At 40.0% G+C, this 14,336-nt stretch overlaps 1 long non-coding RNA gene across 2 annotated transcripts in view; it reads left to right on the top strand.

Annotated features, from left to right (window-relative positions):
- LOC116820529 (uncharacterized) overlaps window positions 1-14,336 on the top strand; it is a 78,751-nt gene that overhangs the window by 1,628 nt on the left and 62,787 nt on the right. For both annotated transcript variants that reach the window (XR_004372638.2, XR_004372637.2), the window contains exon 2: window positions 18-195. This is a non-coding gene — a long non-coding RNA (uncharacterized LOC116820529). The remainder of the gene's footprint in view (window positions 1-17; window positions 196-14,336) is intronic.

Consider the following 14,336-nt stretch of genomic DNA (forward strand, 5'->3'; position numbering starts at 1 on the left):
CATCTTCCCCCCTTCAGGGAGAAGCGGAGGAAGGGAAGTTACTGTGGAGTTGATGAACTTTGCACATCCACAGAAACGCCATTTTGATTCCATTTTCCGGAACAACTTTGCGTCTCTTTTCCCCCCCCGCTTCACCAACCCATCATCAGCGCATCATGTCTCGACGCAAACAGCCCAGCCCCAGCAAAAGCAAGCGTAAGTACGACCGGACCTTTCTACCTATGCTCTTAACTCTGTTACAAAGAAGCAGCAGTGGCTAAGTATGAGGGTCTTTTATTTTTTTAAAGGGGAAAAAAACTTTTGGGGAGGGGCGGTGGAGAGAGGGATTTAGGAAGTTGCAATTTTTTGTTCAAGAGAAAAGTTCATTTTTGATCAACTTTTTAAAAAAGAGTGAGAAGTTGGAGGGTTTCTTGGGTTCCTTTTTGTAAAGAAAAAAAGTTTGGCTGGCAGTGGTGGAGATGATGATGAGTTTGTGTAGCCTCCCTCTTCCCTTCCACCCCCACCTCCCGCTCCTCCCTCCTGTCCTCTCTCTCCTTTGCTCCTCTTTCCTCCCCCCTCCTTCCCTGTTGCAGACTCTCTACCAACCAGCAGCACCAGCAGCAGCGTTTTGCCTGCAGCAGGACCTGATGCTCATCCATATTAAACCGTCTGAGCTCAGGAATCCGGCCAGATCATCTCCCCCTCCTGCTGCAAAGTTTATTTTTAACCAGCAACCACCACAATTTGGATACGGCTGCGAGGAAGAAACCTCTTTTAACCCAACTCATCCCTTCCTCCTAAACTACAGACCTCCCTTTCCCTTAGCCTTTTTTCATTTTTATTCCCCCCCCTTTTGGGGGAGGAGTCGGATTTAAAAAACGTGAGATGAAGGCTTCTCTTTCAAGGTAGAAAACGTTTTATTCTGTACATCTCTTTGCTAACTTTTCAGCTTGTTTCGTTGATGAAGCATCCATGTGTGTCTTTAATTTGCACTTTGATACCTCTCTTCTCAACCCCCCTCCGCCCTTGGGAGGGAGCTGGGGACCTTGCATGATCATGTGTGTCCTTTCCCCTTCCTGGCCTTTATTTGTTGTTGTAAAGTTACCAACTCTATGAGTCTCTTCTTTTAAAAGAAGTCTCTGGAGTTTTCACACTTATTAAAAGAAAGAGGAGTGTTGTGTTTGTATTTCTTTTCTTTCCTCTGCCATTATGCTGTGGCAGAGACACATCTGTGTGTGTGTGCGATGTGGATTGTAGGAGGAAAGAAACACACACATCGTCACGAGTACAGGAAGGAGCCTGGGCAGCATCCGAAATAGGGGAAATAGTTCAGATCATATTTACTTTTGCCAGTTCTTTTAAAACGGGGTATATTAGCTAATCTTTCGCTTGCTGGACCAGATCTTGCATAGTTCTCTTCTTCGCGCTCCAACTTTTGTCCTTTACTCGTGTTGCAATTTTGTATGTGTGTTAATAACTTAAGTTTTAAGATCTCATGGAATAAGGACTTCTTTTTGTAAAGCAAAGTTTTTCCCTTCTCTCTCTCCCCCCCCCCCCATGTTGATGTGGTCTAGTCAAGACTCGTCTCTTAGGAAACTGCGACCTTAATCGTTGCTAAGAAGCAGGGGAGAGGTTTTTTCCTCTTCTCTCTTCTGTTGATCAGCATATTTTCTCTCTCTGTGGCTAAGTGGGAGTTGCAATGAGGATGCAGATCCTCCTCCTGTGGGCTTAGTAGTCACTACTACAAGAACCTGATTCCCCTTCCCCCCCTCCACTTCTTTCTCCCTTCAGTGTAACAAATAATGAGCCTGCACAGGCTGGGCTTGGCACCATGTCCAGAATTGGACTTGTTACACACTGTAATATGGGTGGCTGGGAGGGAGAAGCAGCAGTGGGAAGCGTGGCTTGTGTTCTGTACTCAACTTCAGTTTTCTAGTTGTGCAACTTCGTGCTCCCAAGACAGACGCATCTTGTTGTCGGGCAGAGTAGGGGAGACAGAGACGGAGACTAGTTGGAGATGCTTAAACTTTTTAGAGAAGGGAGGGGAGGGTGGTGGATTGAACTTTGTCATGTCGTTGATAAGTTTCCTTTGGCTCTTTCTCTCTCCTCCCTCCTTTTTTTTTTTTTTTTTTCCTTTTTACCTCTGAATTACATTATCTTCCTGTGCTCTGCAATGCATCCTTGATGGGTTATAAAAGAGGAGGAGAGTATTTCTACTTGTTCAGCAGATTTGTCCTCCCCTGCTCCTTACTGGGTAGAAGACAGAACGCAAGCCCAGATCCGGATGAGCAGTTCACATTCCATTACGAAATTCTACACGGCTTCAGAGCCACCAGCAGCAGCAGCACCACCACCAGTACTCACTCACACATAGTTTCTTTTTGGGAGATGGGTGAGGTGGAAAGATTTTTTTTTTTTTTTAAAGGACTAAGGTGCAGATCTGTTTGGTTGATTAAATATCCAAATTATCTCTTCCTCTGTAGGCTGAATTGAATCATTTAGAAAAATCAATGGTAAAGATGGGGAGAATTTGGTTTTCTTCTGTTTTGTTTGTTGCTCCTAGGATGGGTGATAGCTGAAAGGAGCAAAGAGATGCTTTAATCCTATGAAGGAGCCTATTGAAGTGATTTCTGAAAAAAACCAAAGTAGATCTTAACTTTCACCATCCTATTTTGCATGTCTTATGATTTAGATAAGATCAATTGTGGTTATGTGCTTCTGTTAAACTACATACTCAACTAGTATCTAAATGTGACTTGGAATAGTGTGGGAGAGAGAGAATAATCGTAGTCCTTTTCTCCAGCTCTTCTAATTCAGACCCTAGATTCAATTACTGTGCTTTTTAAAACAAGTAATTGCTTTTTAACAACTACAGTAGGAGTTGTCAAAGACACAAATTGGCCTGCCATCTCTGAAGTTTATAGTGGAAACCTCTATTATAAGGTTGAAGTTCTGTGTTGAGACCTACTATTTTGAAGCACATAAAATACGTTTCCACAGTTCTCTTTTTCCACAAGAGTTGTTCGGTGTGTGAGAGAGGGAGCAGTGACTCATGGCCAAGCCAGCCATATTTGTTTTAGGTTTTAATTTTCCCTTTGAAGATTATGGGGTATATTCTATTGGCGTGCATGCATAATACCCATTAGCATTAACAGGAGTTAGGTACATCCATGGGAGAATAGATTCCTTTGTGTGTTAGAAACTCAGAAACAGCATGGATCCATCATCCAATCAGTCAGGTTACCACAACACTTCTTTTCAGCATTCAGTGGGGAACATACCTAATGTCCTTGCTTGGTACAATGCACTTGGTCTGATCTTGATGCTTTTCTCTCTTTTTGATTAGGTTTTCACATTTAGAACTTGACTGGTATCTTGTAGCTTTAAAAAACCACATCATTTAGACAGTTTTGTACGCTTTCTACAAGCTTATTTTCATAGGAAACCATTTTTTTAAAATTGTCATCTCTTCAGTTTACCAATCGTTTTCTTTAGCTATTAATTTATCTATCCTTTAACAATCTTCCCACATTCTTATTTCTTATAAAAACATCTTTATTCTTGCAATAGGGAACTTGTGTTCTTTGGTATTAAAACAGAATATAACACATGCTTTAAAATTTAGTCTCACAAGCTTAGCTGTCCTTTTCTCCAAAGTTTGAAGTTTAATTTATTAGCAGATTTCAGTATAGTTGAATGTCTCAGTTTGATTCAGCTGGTACAAGTGATGCATCCATTCTTAACTGTTTACATCATTCAGTGACCTTTTGGTCATATGGTCTTTATTTTGGATTTGAGGGTCAGGAGATCCCTGAAGTTTCAGGATTGAAAAAAGCTGAATGTCTATGTTGTGTGTCAACAGTAATTTTAATAAACTCCTTTTAATACCCAAGGTGAACACGACATATTACAAAAAGTTCTCAGTTTTATTTTCTGCAGTGCTTTTGTTTTTTGTTTGGATTAATGGCATAGTATGTTCATAGCTGCACCATGAATCTACTCTCCTTTAGTGAAAACTCTGTTAATTAGAAACATAGTTTGACCTGTTAGAATTCTACTTGAAATAAAAATTAATCTTGTACTTGCATTGTATAGATTACAAAAATAGAGAGTAATCCCTTTGGTTATATTCATTATCCCTTGTAAAAGTAGGTGGTGCTTAGAAGGTCATAGGATAAGTGTTGCTAAGCAGCTAAACAGAAGGATGCTAAAATTAACCCAAGTGTATTTGTAAGGGATTCTGTTCTTTTTAAGTTTGTAAATAAATTTTTAGTTTACTTCCAGTGGTTTGTTTTTAAGTGTCAGACAAAGATCTTGGAGTGAAATCTTGGAAAAATGTTTAGGCATATGAGTAAATTTACTCACATAAATAGCCTATTGGGACTACTCATGTGAATAAACTTACTCATGTGCCTAAGTGTTTGCAGGATTTGGCCCTTGATTTGTGCCCTTTACAAATGTCCTTGAAGAGTTATCTGTTATTCATTGCTCTGTGAGCGACTGATGTATGTTGGATAGCAGCCTGTGCAGGCAGACTTGGAAAAAGCTGCACCAAAGATTCTGCAGCAACAGGCAGAAAACAAGTACATTCTGTTTTGTTTAGAAAAGTTTTAGATATTTTTCTGTGCAGAAAATCCTCTTAACTAAAATTGTCATCTGTGTTGATTTACAAATTTAAAGCATGTGAAATCATATGACATAATTTTCTTTAAATATTGGCAAGATTTTCACTAAAAAGAGAGAAATGTATTACTGGACCGTTATTATGAATACATGTCATGATCGCTGTGATAATGTGACAATACGTCCCCCCCCGCCCCAACTGATAATCGTTACATTCTCTTAGAGGAGATTGGCAGTACTATTTTAAGTTCTGCTGAAAGTAGTGAGGATGCCTGCCTTTCACATCTGTTACTCTTTCACCTCCTTTCTAAATTCAAATAAAATGGTTCGTAGTTTGCATTATCACCAGTGTTCTTCCTTCCTCCCTCCAGCCCCCCATCGCAACTTTAGAATGCATTTCAGGAGAGAGAACTGAAGCTTTGAAAAGGGGCAGAGTTTGTTTGCACTGTGTTCTCTTCATATAATTTTAATTATGACCATGGTGTTCATGTACCTACTACAACCTTGCCAAGAAATGTCTTGGGAGATCACATATAGAATTGGGAGGAGGAAGACTGTTCTCTTCAAGGAAACAATGGGACTAGCCAATTTCTTATTCTTGGCTGGGAGATCTGATTTTGTTAAAGGCTGGTGTTGAAAATTAAAACTGGCTCTTCTGAGGACTGTAAAAGGTCTACTTTCCATTTCTTGTATCTTAGTTAAAACAGCAGTTACAATGATTATGTTTCAGTCACCATATACAAAGATGTTACGGATGAAAAATATTCCTTCACGGGTGATGGGATCCAGACTGAGTAGAAATCCCACTCTCCTGCCTTTCACTGTCGATGATGATGTGCTGAAAAGTTTGATATCACTTCCATGGGAAAAACATCCATTGTTTTTTGCTTAGCTCTGCCTGGTCAGGTTCAGTCATTAGTGTTTAATTACTAATGAAAATAGATGGGCTGGGCTGGGAAGTACAGTGATATGGGATACATCTGATCAGGAGTTTAGGAGATTTGACTTTGTTTATTCTTCCAGTACAGAAATCTGATGATAGTACATCTTGGATGCAAACCAGTCATTAGCATTTCCCACCTTAAAAGTTCTTTCAGCTCCACCCTGGCCATCAATTTGTTTCATATAGCAACACTTTTTTAACGTAGGACATACATGATTTGAGAGGCTACAGCTCTTAAGGCAGAACTAAAGCATCCTGTTGTTTGTTTTTGTGCTTACATGAATGATTAACTGCTTTGAAGCTAATATTAATATTGCTTTCCTGTGAAATAAAAAGTCCAGTTAGCAGGCAATTTGAAAAATTTTTCTCATTTTCACACTCCCACAGCAGTGGGAATGGTTCAGAGTAAACTAGCCTGGAAAGGGCAATAAGACACATGGGCCGGATTCTGCTCTCAGTTAAACTAGAGTAAAATTGGCAGGGCTCTATCGGGTCGGTGGAGTTTGTCTGGAATTACCCTGATGTAACAGAACGGAATCGGGACCTCTGTTTTCTCTAGCAATCTGGAGGCATTCCGGGAATCTTGGTTTTAATGGTACTTCAGCTTTCAGTTTGGCCTGCCTACCAATCAGTATAGTAGTTGCCTGTGAATAGGTGCTTTAGACAAAAGAAGTATGTGACTGGGTGGAGACTGTTTATTCAGTGTGATTCAAACAAGTATTTGAAAGCCTCTGTAAAGTCCTAGGGTATGGCTACACTTGCAGCCTTACAGCGCTCCCGCGGCAGCACTTCGAAGTGCGAGTGTGGTCACAGCGGCAGCGCTGGGAGAGAGCTCTCCCAGCGCTGCACGTACTCCACCTCCCCAAGGGGATTAGCTTACAGCACTGGGAGCTGTGCTCCCAGCGCTGGGGCACTGTTTACATTGACGCTTTGCAGCACTGTAACTTGCTGCGCTCAGGGGGGTGTTTTTTCACTCCCCTGAGCGAGAAAGTTGCAGCGCTGTAAAGCACCACTGCAGCAAAGGCCCTAGAGACAGAGCAGCTGAATAGCTTAATGAGGATTCACCTGTAGACTCCCTGAGCTCCATCAGGATGGAACTAACAGGGCGGAGAAAAACTATTGGAAACCTTCTCCCCAAGACATAGTTAGACTTGGATACTAAATAGGCACTCTGAGGGTTGTTAGATTAAGACCTTTAACAGCTTTGATTACAACCTTCTCCCGGACCCAATGTTTGCATTACCATCGTTTTTTGTCGTGGAAGGATATTAAATGTAGTATTTGAATTTCTCTACTTAAATGTTAGCATAGGTTCTTAGCATAGTGCAAAAGAGTTTTTAGATAACATTGGTGGATTACTTGGATATTGTTTGTCTTTTCATCACATCTGTTTGGAGGAAGATGTGAGACTCCCATTTCTTCCTGGAGGCACAATGCCTGTCAATCAGATCAACTTGATCTCTTTCAAATTACAAACTGAAAACTAATATGTTTGGAACAAGAAGAATATTCTTTTTTTAAGCTTTGAGGTAAATTTTTCAGATGCTTCTAAATCCCTTCTGAGACTGTGTCTACACTGAGGCTGTGTCTGTACTAGCACTTTTGTCGGTATAACTTGTGTCGTTCAGGTGTGTGAAAAAAAACACCCGTCTGAGTGACATAAGTTACACCAACAAGTGCCGATGTGGATAGATGCCATCACTTATCTGTTGAAACTGGAAGATGAATGAACTTTTAATAGCCAGTTTTTAATGAGTTTCTGTAGGAATTTGGTTCCTTTTTTGTTTTAAAGATGAGGGAAACAAAACACTAAAATGCTAAAAATGCAGGTAGCCTTTGCTTTTGTCATCTGTATTTGTTTAGCTTGTTTTATTGAGGACATTGTTGAGGATCTTTCCATCTTGTATATGATGTAAGTGTTCAGAAGCTTGAGGTTTTTTACCGTACAGCAATTCATATAAATACATTATGCACATTCACAGCAGTGAACTTTCTCCATGTATAGATTGTTGTTTCCATACTTCCTTTTTTAACCCCCTATTTTATAACTTAGCCATAGAGATTTGCTTTGGGTAGTCCTAGCAAACAAGATCTTTCTTCTATTTCCTTTTGAGGGTGGGAGGGATCAATTTAGAAATAATTTTCACAGTTGTCAGATTTGGTTGGGGGAAGCAGGAAGGAGTTTACTAAAATCAGGTGGGTTTTTCCAAGGTTAGAAAAAAATGCTTGTCTTGACATAAAGAAGTCATCATGATGCCCAATTTCTTTTAGTGTTTTGAAAACCTGAGAAGCAGCCAAGATATTAATGACCCTATACTATTCTGCATCCATGTGTGGAACTCTACTCTGATGTCCGTGGAACTGCATGCATGGAAAGGGCAATATATGGCCATGAACTTTTAATGTGGTTGCCATGTGTAAGTCACGTGCTGTTACAGCTTTTTCCCCTGAACAGTTGTTATCCCATATTCTTTTTACTCTAGTAATTTGTGTCACAGCTTGAATGTTTCACCATAGTTTATAAAACTTTTTTTTTTTTTTTTGGTTTGTTTAAATGAAGATACTAACTTACGGTAAGAATAATTGAATGCTGTAGAAGTTAGAGGTTGAAAAGGCCTAATGGATTATTAAGATCTTCCATTTTCAAATGCAAGGTACACTCCCCAGACGTGGGGTATAAGCTAAATGAGGGGTAACAAGTGCTTTTCTGTGTATATGTAGTTTACACTTTATGCTATTTGAAACTAATGATCTATTTCTCTTTCTCAAGAGACAATTTTTAACATCTTAAGATAGCATTTGTTTTTTTCCTAATGAGATGGCTCAAATATGTGTCAGTTTTTACATTCATATGACTTCCAAATGAGACTTAAAGTTGAGGCCCTGACAGTTTCTGGTAACTGATCCCACAACAGCTTTCATGGCAGATAGGTTACTTTCCTACCCCGTAAGGTCCCATAGCAATGTTTGAATCAGTAAACGTATTAAATCCACTATCCTCATCCTGTTGCAATTTTAGGTAATTTCTGTAGTTTGTGATTGAGCAGAACTCCTGTTTAAGTCATTGGAAACTTTGCTCCATTTAAGATCTGCAGCATTTGCTCCATTCTGTCTACCTAAACTCCTTCACTTTTATGGAAGACACTTTTTTTCTTTCCTTCCTCACCTTTATTATTACTATTTTTTATTTATAAAAAGGCCAGACAGTTCTGTAGCTTTGCTGTGCACAGAATGACTGCCATGCAGTCCCTAATTAGAGACTAAATTTGAGTAGAGGGTGAAGTGATCCATATGTCATAGTGGATGCCTAGTAGCTTATAAGGAAGCCATGCACATTTTAAACACTGCAGGAGGGAACCAACAGAATCTGTAAACTCTGCAGCCCTATTAACTGCAATTCAGGCAGTTTTCAAGCTCTGCTTGCAAAGCTGGTGGAATTTGTAAGCTCTTTAAGTCTAGTTGCTCTGGATTTTTCATGGTTCTTTTTCCACCTTGAGGGGAAAAAAGCTAAGGTGACTCATCTTAAATGCTCAAAAGTCAAAAATGAAAGTTAAGGTTCTCACAGGAACATTAAGTGGGCCATGTTGAACATATGTTGTGGGTTTTTTTAATTGCTGCGTAGCCCTCTCCACCTGACAGCCACCATGGGTACCATTTCCCTCTGTGCTGGCTCCAAAATGTCTTTCTCCATTCTGGTTCCCTGGCAGTTGAGTTCCATTCACAGCTGTCCCTGGAAAAATCTTCTGCAACCCAGAGGCTGTGTTAACCTTCCAGTGGGTTCTCTGTGGGGAATGATAGGGAGACTGTGTGTCCCAAAGGTCCAGCCTTCCATGGAGAAAGAGTGAGATAGACACATGGAAGATTCTTCTCTCTGTATATGGATCTAAGGGGCTTGTTTTGGGCCAGAGTTTTTATTTCTAGTATTATGTAGCTCTTACTCTAAATCCTTCAGTGTGTGGGTTTTGAATCCACTATTTGTATGCAATTGAAAACTAGTAGTCATCTGGTAATATTCAGCACGCACACTATTCTGTCATATACTGTAGATGTTGCGTGACCATATAGAATGTTGAGTGACCTCTTGAGGAAGTATTTGCTGGCTCCTGATCTGACCTGGTTTTCTGGAAGCTGCTCTCTTGCATGTTCTGCCTCACTCATTTAGCTTACAATAAGTGTTTCCATGTCTGTGCTCATCGTGCTTCCTTTTTAAAATGTACAGTAAAAAGTCTTTGGACCAAAAATAGTTTGTTCACGTTGGATGGGACAAACACAACCACGCGTACCTGTCACATGCTCAGTAACGGTTCCTAGCAAGCGGTTTGAATACAACAGCTCCTTCCACAAACGCTAACTAGTATTTGATTATTTAGGAGAGAGAGAGTCAGATGTCCTTTGAATAGTCCAGATGACCAATGCAAATGAATGTAACATAAGTTACTACAAATATTCTCTCAATAACAGCCAAAATAATCCAGAAATGAGTTGCTTTAGTACTCAGTCTAGTATTTCCCAGTGTGTGGGTGTAGACATAGCAAAAAAAATCACCAAAATTGGTTCTGTCATTTTATTGGCTGACTTAGCCAAGAAGTTAGCGATTTAATGGATTAATTGAAGGAGGGCATAAATACTGAATAACTACTTGCTAAAATATCCTGTCTTCTTGTTTTTGCTTAACCCATCCTTTCTTCCTCTGCCACTTCTGCCAACTTGTTTATCTCCTCCACCTCTTATATCCTAATTCCTAGAGTATACATTTTTGGGGGCAGGGACTCTCATACATTTACCACGTTTGTCCAGTGTCTAGCACAATGTGGACATGACCTAGTAGTCACTACTGCAGTATAAATATTTAATAATAACTTCCCTCTTACCCCTGGAGGCTGTCCTAATCTTGTACTACTCCTGCCCTGGCTTGTGTATATAAACAGAGGACTTTGCACGAATTGGGCACTTCTTATGAACACTTTGTTCACACATAAAGGAAAGGCATGCTGATTCTCTATGCAGTGGCATTAGTAAATATACATGGTTAATAATCTTTAGGTTGGGTAATTTTTTTTTTAAGTTTTGCAGTGAGTGTACTCCTAACAATTCTGTGCATATTTTAAAACTTCATTGCACATCCATTTGGTTTATTTGTGTTGTTTTAGGTCCTGACGTATACATGCCAAGCGTTAAAATCCTGAAATGCAGAGGTTTGAGGAAGAAACTGGAAATAGAGCAGTGTGCCATTCCCTTAATAATCCCATTGTTGGTACAGTACAGAATTCTACTAAAATATTCACTCTTTCCAATCAAAACCTAATTTAACTTTCATTCCTTAGGGTGCAGCAGCATAAATAATTCACATTTAAGATTTTAAAAAAAAAAATGCATGCCAGCTAGAATATATATCTCATATCCTGGTTTATAAAGTGTGAAAGTATATTGAGTAATGGAAATCGCTAGAAACAGATCCCCCTAGAGAAGGCTCCATTTTAATCAGGTTACCTGCTTTAACCAAACCAAAGGTAATATATGTGACACTAAGTACTAACTAGTTGAGTTTCAGAACTCCAGCGTTCCACTGTGTCTGGGTTTCTCCCAGTCAACTGCAGTTCAGTGTTACTAGAGCTGGAATAAGCTGATGTCAGATATTTGCCCACGGTGCATTGCAAGTGCAGGTTAAACACATATAAGGCCAATGATACTATGACTTGAATGTATGCAGCAGGTTTATTTTCTAAACATTTTTTGAAAAAACATGTCAGCATTGGTACCATATATAACAGAAATGGATCCTCCTTTAGCTTTAACAAATGGATGCATCCTATCAAATTGGACTGTTGAGCATGTTTAGTCATGTTGCTGTAATAAGCTCTGAAAACAGGAATGGGTTTTGTCCTGCTGAGTTCATGAAGACTTTAATGAATTTGACTGGCTTGTTCTAGAAACTCTTTATTATGTTTGCATCAGCTCCTTTCCATTCTGGGGCTGGGGAAGGAGGTTGAGAGTTGTGTGTCTATAACACATTTTTTTTCTTTAAGTAACGTACAATAGTTTTATTAATCTCAGAGTGTAACAAATAACCATTTTAATGTTTAGTGTTTTTAATCTTTATTGTAAATACAATTATTTTATAGGTGTCTCTCTTCCTGTCATCTCAAGGTGTTATGCGTATTGTGTCTGATGTGCAGCACTTATGTATTTGCATTACTGGTACTCCTTTTAGTCCAGATAAACTGAGCATCAGGAGCCTAACCTGTTCCTCCCCTCTTCCATCTTCCTGGCAATTCTCTCTCTTTTTTTTTTTTTAAAGTCTCCTTAAGAAATACGTGAATGTAAAATCTGCTCTGCATGTGTTGGTTATCTTCTTTAACTCTCTAACTTGTAGCAATGCAGAAAAAGCCCTTTCAGACCCCAAATATTGTTCATTAACATGTTAGGGATTTAGTATGTCAAAGGGATGAGGAGAAGGTCATGATACCTGTTGCTTGTGCCAGTTCCTAATCATAGAGACATTTAAATATATGCATAGCTTTACTCATATGAGTTGTCAAACTACTTGTGGGTTAAGTTAAATTAAATTTTATCAGGACTAGGGCCTACTTTTACTTTTCCAAAAAGTTATTTGTGATAAGAGACAGAATCTGCAACCCATGCTCACTGTATGCTTTGTACTTGTTCACACGTTGAAGCCAATGAGACTACTTGAGTAAGGGCTGCAGAATTTGGCCCATTGGGAGGTGGCTTTGAAGAAACACTGGAATAAATGTTGCTATGTATGTTCTTTAAAATTATGTTAATTAGAAATCTGAAGTATACAAAAACTCAAATGTAGTGTCTGCAATATCTAAACAAAAACTGTAATATTTCAACAACTCAAATATATATATATTTTTAATTTTGCGCATAATTTGTTAAACGTGGCATACTGGGCCTGGGCTGCAGATCCACAAAACAAAGGTGCCTTTAAAGATCATTTTTTCACTCCCCTGATCCTGATGCGGTGCAGGTTATCTCCCTTTTCTAGGTGTGCTGGCTGCAAATGGTCACCAGGAGTCAAAAATGCATCAGCTGAGGATTGACTTGGCTCCATCTTCTCTAGCCACACGCTTTTGTCCCTCTGGTGCTGCTTGTAGGGTAAAGGAGGAATACCATTAGAGTCCCTACAATGTCTCTGGATCACTGAGGAATCCCCTTACGATCATGTGACCTTCCCTGGTCTGGTTAAGTCAGCTCTGTGGGCAGAATAAGCAGTGATGCTGTACAAAGCAGCTACCCCAGAAAATGCACTCTGTTGCCTTGGATTTGAAATGGCAACCTATGGCCATCCTGTCTCTGTGGTATCTGGATCAAAAAAGATACTCACCCTATAAGGTACGTGTGGTGGATTGTCATTTAAAGGTGACCTGTCATAAGGACAACCTGGGCCTCAGATGTCGTCTGGCAGGAAAATACGGTTGTTTCACTTATGACAGCCAAAACTTGGGGTTAACATTTTGATTGCATCTGATCTGAGGCTAGGAATGAAAGTTAGCTTTCTGCTTCAGTTTGCTTGGAAAGGCTGCCAGTGACCACTTCACCCACCCTGCAGACGTGTGGGCCCGAGGGCAAGGGAGGGAGGGGGAGCAGGAGGGAGCATCACCATAAAGGCGGAGAGACTTGGCTCTTGGCCGTGAGCAGGAGCAGCAACAGCTGTCTTCACAGCCCCAGGAGCCAGTCACTGATGTCAGCATAGCCAACATGCCTTAAACTCTGAGGGGGAGAAGGGGAATGATTGGGTGGGAATTGTGCGAAGAAAACAGATGGCAAAACCAGGGGTTGCTTTATATAAAGCAACCTTTTTTTGTTTGTTTTTATTCTCCTTGATTCCAGGGAGACAGGATGCTCAGGGTGTTAGGGTAATAAGATTTGGTGAAGCTTTTTACCTTGTAGGTTGACATTTCAAATTCAGTTCAGGGGAGTAATGAATTAAGGTTATTGCCGCCAGTTAGCTGTCTGATCTTTTTGAGACAGGTGCACATTGCAAAATTCCCCCCTATAATAGGCACTTGGTAGAGAGGTCCTGGATTGAATATATATGAGAAGTGAATTACCTTCTTGTCTGTCTGGGAGTAATTCTTCCAGTTCAGGGCTGAGACACGTTGGGAGGGAGGCTACATTACAGAATCTGTTCAGCCTCCTGGCTCTCAGTCCTGCACTTTTCACAGGAAGACTAAATTAGCAGGGTGAAGTGCTGTTGCCCCCATGCTCAGTACAATAATATTGTGCTGGGATGCTGTATACCATAAATGAATGACAAATATCATTGACATTCTTTGGGATTTTGTCATAGTCCTCTTTCAGGCTGAAGTTTTTGTTAAGACTCAGGCTAGTTTTACTAATAGGAATAGCACATTGTATATTCATCCAGAAATCTCACAAGTACTTCATACATTTTAATACACTAGCTGTCCCAACAGCCTGCTCAGACAAAATAAGTATTATCTCAATTTTTGCAACTGGGAAAGTGCAACAGAGCTGCTCCTAGTCTTGTGCCTGAACCAGTAGGTCGTACTTCCTGTCTAGGAAGCTGAACACACAAAACTGTAGGTTCATAGACAACTGTCGTTTAATAGATGGCATACAAGTCCTAATAGCACTGTGAAATCTAGTCATTGCTAATATATTGGATCTAGCTTCCAACTGATGTGTGGTGGAACACTGTGAATTATTTGCATTTAAAAAGTGAGATTTTGTGCTTGGAGACAGGTTGACAACAGGGGACCTTTCTCACCACTCACACCAAAGCCTGAGTGAATGAATGGAC

This window comes from Chelonoidis abingdonii, chromosome 2 (assembly GCF_003597395.2).
Source record: "Chelonoidis abingdonii isolate Lonesome George chromosome 2, CheloAbing_2.0, whole genome shotgun sequence".
NCBI lineage: Eukaryota > Metazoa > Chordata > Testudines > Testudinidae > Chelonoidis > Chelonoidis abingdonii.